Genomic DNA, 8,718 nt, shown 5'->3' with positions numbered 1-8,718 from the left:
TGAAATTTTTTGATAGCTCGCACACGTTCTTCTTTAGTGCGGAACATGTCTCTCACATTTAACTCACCCTTTGGTCGTGGATACAAGTTATAAAAAACAATGTTGGATGTTTCATTGTCATTAAGATCCATGTTTGTCATATGTTGAGGCGGATTATATACATTACTTGGAGGTAATGGTGTTGGATGATCATCATCTTCAACGTTGTTGTTCAACATATGATCGACCGGTGTCTCGGTCTTTTCTTCTTCTTCATTAACGAAGTTGACTTCTGCTTCTGCTTCTGGGTCGACTTCATTTTTTCCAAACCAACAATCACTTCTTCCTCTACAACAATCACTTTTGTCATCTGCAACAACCACTATTTCAAATATTTACTCCGACAAGATGTCTCTCCTCACTATGGGTGAATCGCACAGAGGCACAGTTGCAAACATAGCAACTTATGTAAGTGTTTAATTCTTGTATTACTTTTCTAGAATAATTTTTAATCAAGTAACGTATTTGTTGTTTATCTTTTATAAAGTAACGTATTTTGTTGTTTCTTTTTTAGAATGTTTCTAGGTTTCGAACTCGAACCCACGAATTTGTACACATGGACCCAGTGATTCAACTGTATATCGAACTCGCCGGTTTTGGACATATAAGCTAAATAATGTCTTGGTCGGTGGATAATAAATTTATTCTTGCATTATGTGAAAGATGGCGTCCCGAGACACACACATTCTGGTTTCCAACTAGTGAATGTATCGTGACGTTAGAAGACGTCTATATGTTATTGGGACTGCCTATCGAAGGTAAGGCGATAAATGGTAAAACTAACTATGCGAATTCAATTTGCATGGACCTCTTGGGTGCTGATTTGTTAGATGATAACTCGAGAGATCAAGGTATACTCCTTTCACGCCTTAAGGCATATTATAACAGCTTACAATTAGATGAGAATTCTACCGAAGAGGCTCGAATAATAAAAACTAGGTGTTACATTATGATTTTAATTGGTTTATTTTTATTTTCCGAAGGTAGTGGTTCTAGTATGCATGTTATGTATTTACCTTTACTAAGACATGTAGATAGAATAGGAAGTTACAGTTGGGTTCCGCTTGTTTGGCTTATCTTTATAGCTCTTTGTGTAAAAATGCATACAAAGACACATCTACTTTACCGATTATTATCTCTAAATAATATTTTTACTTGTATGGTGCAGATGGTCAGTACGTGGTATGAGTTATAACAGATGTCCTAGATACTGTATTATCCAGTATCGCAATCTCTTGGATCACCTTTGACCAACAGATGTATGGCCATTAACCTAATTATTTCGTAATAATTTGTTAATTTCTTCTACCAAATTTATAATCTAGTATATGTTTACATTTCCGTTCATTTGGCGTCCATATCTAAATTTGGATCATGACCATGAAATCAATGAACAAGACGCAGTCGTTTGGACTACATGCACACCGATCATAAGATTCACCACTATGGAGATGCACAATAGTAACCGTGTTAAATTGCAGTTCGGTATGCTTGAACACATCCCAGATCCCCTAGAAAACCTAGGAGAATGGTATCTACGCAAAGTTAACGACCAATGGAACTTTAACCTATGGAAAAGCTTCGCTAGATCTGAGTGCCGCAAATAGAAGCACCGTCAAGACCATGTCTTAATAGATGTTGTGATGCCAATTGAAGAAAAACCAAGTCGTAATTATATGGCTTGATACAAATTAGTTGGATTTGAGTTCATCTCCGAGGAAATGTACCTATACGACCCACACCAGACAACTTGTACACCAGAAGGCTCAACATCTAACCCCTAACAACATTGTCAGACTGGCTACTCACAACCCCATATCCATCAAAATTTCTGATCCACAAATACACAAACCTACAACTCTAACATGCCAGACACCAAACCACAATACCAAGAGCATACCCCGTACCACCACCAATAACTAGATCATCATCAAGACATCCAACATCGCTATGTACCCAACACATCACCCTATCATAGCCGCCTTAGCCAAAACACTCAACGGTCATTTAACACCAACCGTCCCTCCTCCTACCATAGCCAAGAATCCCAAACATATCAAAACCAAAACCTTCAACAACCATATGTCTACCAAATACCACAACAATCATTTCAACCTTTCATCGGCGCATCATTCACACCAATGTCTCCCTTCAATCGTCTCGGTCGCCCTCCAACAACTAAAACACAACCCAACTACTCTGGCATAGGTCATGAACTCGGCTATGATGGTACCCCTTTGATGCATACATAGAACTACGTTGATTTGTCTGACTATCTCAGGCAATCTCTTGCAGTTGGTGGTGATGTTCCTGGGCCCTCAGATACTCAAACACCTAGGGTGAATCATCAATGTGGGTTAGGGCCACGAATTCGGGTAGCTAGGGGATGTGGGACCGGAGGTAGGTTAGGTGATCCCGGTAATCGACATTAGTCTTTTTTGTGTAATCGGGTATTAATATTAATATGAATTGGTTTGATTTTGACTTTATCTATCATGTACAATGCTTTTAAAAAAAATACGAAACACACATAGGTGTCAGACCAATTGGCGCCTCTCTTAAAACTTAACACATATTAGCCAATTGGATTGGAAACACGAGATGGACTAGCCAATTCAATTGGTGCCTCCTCTCTAGATGTAAGAGCATGCACCAATTCATCTGGCGCCTCCTCTTTAAAGTGGGGTATTTTGGGAAAATTTTAAAAAATTGTGTTATTTTGGGATTTTTTTTTAAAAACTGGGTTATTTGGGTAAAGATTTCATAGCATTCTCTTTTTTTTTTAATTTATGTGAAATAGTTAACTCGGTCACTCATTATAGAACAAAGAGAGTATTATGAATTTGATGTGACTGTGTCCATCATGTCAACCCAAATCCACTTCTTCACATCAAATTGTACATATAATAATATTCATAAAATAAAATACAAAAAAATAAAAATAGTATATGTAATATTTTTTGAAGTGGCAGAGAGTCTTAGTGTAACCCTAAAAGAATGGTGAAAGAGCGGGTTTTTTTTGGGGGGAAGGGATTGCCTCCAGTACACTGGATATGATTCAGTTTGAATCCAAACCTTAAAAGCCAAACATTTTCTTTTTTTAATATTTTTGAGTATATGTTTCAATGGCTCAAATCTAATTGAACTATAATGTGACGGGAGAGAATCCACTCCCTTATTGTTCTTGTTGGTATCTTCGAATGATTCAAGGTGGGTACAGATGAATTGCAGGTGTTTCATTTCTAGTATGCTGATGACACGATATTGGCGGGGTTCCGTTTAGTGATAATATTTTAACTATCAAGACGGTTCTTAAAAGTTTTGAGCTAGCATCATATCTCAATTAGTTAATTTTACTAAGAACTCTCCGCTTGGGTTGAATGTGGGAGATCTTTCTTGGATTTAGTACAATCGTTTTTATATTGTAAGGTGGAATCCCTCGTCTTTAAGTACCTAGGGCTTCCGGTGGATGAGAACCTGAAGAAGGAAGAGGCTTGGGACCCCATTGTCAACCTAGTTACTAAGAGACTGACTTATTAGAGGAATAAATTTGTTAGTTTACGTGGTAGGATGGTTCTTTTGAACTCAGTGTTGAACTCGATAGCTATGCTATTTTTGTCTTTTATTAAGATGTCGATGTCAGTTTGAAATAAGATGTTTAGTATGCAAAGGGTTATGGTGTTCTTATTGGAACAAGAAACATTGTGTGTGTGTGTGTGCGTGCATGTGTGTGTGTATGAGAGAGAGAGAGAGAGAGAGAGAGAGTCTTATTAAATTAAACTCAAATATGGTATATATACAACATTGCATACACTAATCTTAAATAACCAATTAACAAAAAAAATCTCTACGCTTGTATTCGGATGCCACAACTTGATATTCGACTACCACTATCTTTTACTCGAATACAAAAAAAATTATAAGTTTTAAAATGCACCATCTTAATTAAAGTTTTTTAATGCCTTTAATATCTTTAATTTCTTTAATCTATTGAATGTCACAGTATTACACCTTTGCCTAGTAGGTCAGCCACTTGATCTTCACTTTAGCAATGTTCCAACTTCAATCTCCATTCAAATAGTTGCTCCCTCAAGTAATAAAACTTCACCTCTATGTGATTACATCACCCACACACAAAAAGAATATGCAACGTGGGGGACCTAATCTCATCCATACTTATGTTGATTTTGCAATCAACTAGCCTTAGGATATAAAGACATTATAGGTTCATGACATGAATACATAAAGAAGGGGAATGAGATGAAGAGGGAGGGGAAATGGATCAAACATAAATTGAACAAAGGATGACTTTTACCAAGTTAAGATCATTCATTCATTTTGGGAGATGGAATGTACGTTCCATCAATCCCCTAAATCCAATGATTTTAACCTAACAAAGTCAAATCAACCTTGACCAAGGCCCAACAACACAAGTCAAACTCATAAAGTCAATTAAAATGGCTCTACATAATTTATTTGGCATTTAATCAATTAAAAATAATAAAAATAATGCATTAAATTAAATATGGTTTGTCAAATTCCTAAAACCTCATAAAAACACCAAAGAAATAGCCATGACATTTATCATAGGTCAAACAAGGTCAAAGGACCTTGGCGAAAAGTTTTCAGAATTTTTGGAAACTTAAAAGTATTTTTTAACAATTAAAATTATTCACAAAATCAATTAAATCATGAAAAATATTAATAATGATCCAAAAAATAACTTTAATTCAGAAAATGAAAGAGGATTTTATTTAAAAAAATTGGTGAAACTCTCATATTTTTTGGATCAATATTAAATTTAATATGAATTAATGAAAATAAAAGAAATAAAATGAAAATCAATTAAATCGGAAAAATGTGGACCACTTGATCTCCCTCATTAATTGAGGTGGCAGATCAAGTGGTGGAAAATGTGCGTTCCATGATACGCTTGAGTCAGCGCGCCACACGTCTGGTATTCAAAAGCAACGTTCAAGATTAAAACGATTTGAATTGATCCAATGGCTCATAACACATTCAACACATCATCGGAGCAAAGTGCCGATCATCTTCTCTTATGACCCTGGCCGGACTGGTTCTCTCATCACCATCACATAAATGAAAAAGTAGGACATGATCTTAAAGAAAAATGGCGTAGATCACGAATATCACCTCAATTTAACCTAACTCCAAGTATATTAAGAGATACATGAAGTTGAATTTTGAGGTGTATGAACTGAGTTGCTTCGATTTGACCTCAAAGCAACTCAATCTTCTTGCCTACATTGGTAGGACTTCAGACAACCAAGGATCCAAGAAAATTGATGAGAATTGAGGGAGAATCGAAGAAAAGAAAAATCTGGAAAAATACCTTCAATGTTGTGCAGAACTGGATCTCTCTTGCTTCAATTCGTGCTTGATCTTGCTTATGGAGCTTGCAGAAGTAGATTAGGAATGGTACAAGGCTTTGGATCCTGGAGTTCTTGAATCTACAAACAGTGAGATTCAAACTCAAATTTCAAGTGAAATGTATCAGCTTTTCCTTTGAATTGTGAGGGTTTCAACGGTTGGAGGCAAAGCTGGCGCGCAAGGTCCTTCAAACTAATGCAATGAACCTCTATTTATAGCAAAATGTAAGTGATATTTGCACACTTGAAAATGCTTCCAAAATTGGCAATGTGAAGTGAACGCTTGCATGGGCATGTACATGCCCATGAAACAACTCAATTAGGTCCAAATGTAAGTGAAATGAAGTCTGAATGAGAATTGTGATGCAAGACAAATATGTATTTATGTTTGAAACATGATTCTGGCCAACTGATACAACCCTATTCAAGCCATGCACAGACCCCTCAAACTTTGTCCAAAATGGATGAATTTGGACTCTTTGGAAAGGTTAGATCAAGAGGAGAAACTCTTATGTTGAACACTTTTCCATTTGTAACTTTTATTATGGTGAATTTTGAGGTGGAAGTTTGGAAATTTCAACATGTCAAAATATTTTCTAAGTGTCAAGTCATATGTTCAATTATTCCACCTTGGCTAACTTTTTATGTGAGTTCCAAATGAGAAAAGTGTATTCATCAAAGTTGTAGCTCTCTCACAAACCTTCACAATGGATACCAATTTGACATCATTTGTATTTGGGATGAATGGGTTATGTATTTTTGAAGTTGAGGAAAATCACATGTTCAATGGTATTGGTCCAAATTGACCTATAATGTATCCTCATATAACATGCCCATAAAAGTTGAATTAGCTCTCCCTCCAAACATAAAAGTTTAAGTAGACACCATGAATTTGATTTTGCAACTTTAAAATATTTCATCTCATAAAAATTGAGCAAGTTATGGCCTTGGGAAGTTGACTTTCAAATTAGGGTTTAGACAAAATGACCTATAATGTTTCAACATAAAAAATGACTTTCCAAGCAAAAATAGCTCTAGACCTCAACATGAAAGTTGTTTGGAATGTCATTTAGAGTAACGTTTCTCTTGGAATCATTTTCATTAGATAAAAATTGTAGGAGATAGGGTCTAGGGGGACCCAGTTTTAATCAGATGAATTCATCTGGCCAACCACCATCAACCAACTTGCTAACTTGTAATTCTATTGACTTTTGGAACTCATGGGAGATCATATATGCATACGATGATGGAATTTGAAGTGTCCCTTGATAAATTTTATCAATTGATGAATAAGCTTGTTGAAGAAGTTACTCAAGATACCTCGATAAACTAGGGTTTCCCAGGAAAACCAACTCTAAACTCTTGAAGAATTCTTGATTAAGATAACATGTAGAGATCATTGGGACTCATATATGACGCCTATAACCATTTTGGATCATTTCTTGGTTGAGCTTTTAGCAATGAGGGTCTTAAATCCTAGTTTTGAACTTGAATGATCAATGGTGATCATGTGCCCTCCCTACAAAAGAGTTAGACAAATACAAAGACATATTTTTGGTATTTTAGTTAGTAAAGATGATAAAATAACAAGTATGATACAATCACATGGTACTTTGTGATCTCTCTGAAAACAAACCCAATGAAAGAGGGGTAAGGAGGATGCCAAGGTATGATCCCAATGCTAATGCATATGATGAGGTAGCATGAGGGATCTTAGGGTCAAAATTAGGGTCTTACAGTGATCCCTTGATATTTTTCAAAGTTTGGAACCTTGAACTTAGGAGGAACTTCCATGCCTGGCACTAGGCACATGTCAGCAGCATCCAACCCAAAGGTATCGGGACCTTGTATTGCCTTTACTTTGTCTTCCATCATACAAAATCTTTGTTCGAGGTCGGTATGAGAAGGATCAAAAGCATCATATACCGAATCAGCCTTTGTAGTGAAGAAATCCTCATGATTATCTTTGATCTCAAGTTGAGCTCTCCCACTGACAGGGATGTTGAACGTCTGAGCAGCATTCTGGTATACTAGGTCTCTCTCGGGAGGTGGTTTAGCTATAACAGGTGTACCAAACCCTCCTGGAGGATTTACTAGTACCGTCACAATAGCAGGGTTGGAAAAGGTGGCTCTTAGATTATCCTAACGCATTTCCTCTGGTCCTCTAGCCAAAGCTTGTATGGCTTCAATAAGTTGACATATCTGGGCTTTCACAGTGGTCATATCTTCCCTCATAACAGCCTGATTCTGCTCCAATTGATCCATGAGAAGCTTCTGATTACTACGCGTGTTGTATGAATGTCGAGAAGTCAGCTTGATCGTAGCAGGTTCTGGACGAAGGGAAAACAACAATGAGTCCTCCTGAATAGGTCTGATGGGATGTAATTACGCATGAATCCAACATGTTTTTATGTTCCCGAAGGAATGCATATGTTGAATGATGTGATGAAATGGAATGCGACATCATAGATTCAACAGGTCAATAATATCTAGAGATTCTGGATAATCTGGCCATATCACATGGTATAAGGTCAAAGGTCCAGCATTACCTAGACAGTCTGGACAACTCAACATAAGATCAATAATCTGATGTGATCTAAGAAATCTGAATAATAACATGTCCATGTAACTCAATATAGGATCAAAGGTCCGACGTATGTAAGAGATCAATGGTATGAAGGGTCTTGGTTTCCTTCAGAAAAAACCCAATAGCCCTCTCACAGGTGTGTACTAATCCTCAAAGGTGGTACCTAAAAGGTCTCCCAGAGTCATTGAGTCAAATGAAAATACCCTGCCGTAGTGAATTCTCACAGGACAAAAGTATTTTCAAGTGAGTCTAGTCTGGGTGTGGCTCTTGTGACAACCCAACACGCAAAACGCAGGCCGACACAACTATCCACGAATCTATCATATTTGTATGCTCAAGCTCGGATGTAGAGCTTCTCTCACATAGTATCATCCCATCCCAACAGGTAATATGGAAGATAATATCCAAAATACAACATATGAATATTTAAAGCAGTAAAGTAATGCAATAAATAACATAAATAAAGCGAGTAAAGCAATGAAGGTAAACACCTAGTCTCATAAAGAGAACAAACAAAATTGGGATCGACTTGCTTAGGAAAAGGTCCCCAGCAGAGTCCCCAGCTGAAGCTACGCAAATTATACCCGAGCGCATCGCATGCTCAAAGATACAACAGAGTCGCCATTGAACTTTATTTATTCCCGAAGGAAAGAGGAAACATCGATAAAACCTGAGGGAAAGAGAAATGGGTAAGGAAGTAGG

This window comes from Lathyrus oleraceus, chromosome 5 (genome assembly GCF_024323335.1).
Source record: "Lathyrus oleraceus cultivar Zhongwan6 chromosome 5, CAAS_Psat_ZW6_1.0, whole genome shotgun sequence".
NCBI classification, from domain to species: domain Eukaryota; kingdom Viridiplantae; phylum Streptophyta; class Magnoliopsida; order Fabales; family Fabaceae; genus Lathyrus; species Lathyrus oleraceus.
This window is presented reverse-complemented; position numbering follows the sequence as displayed.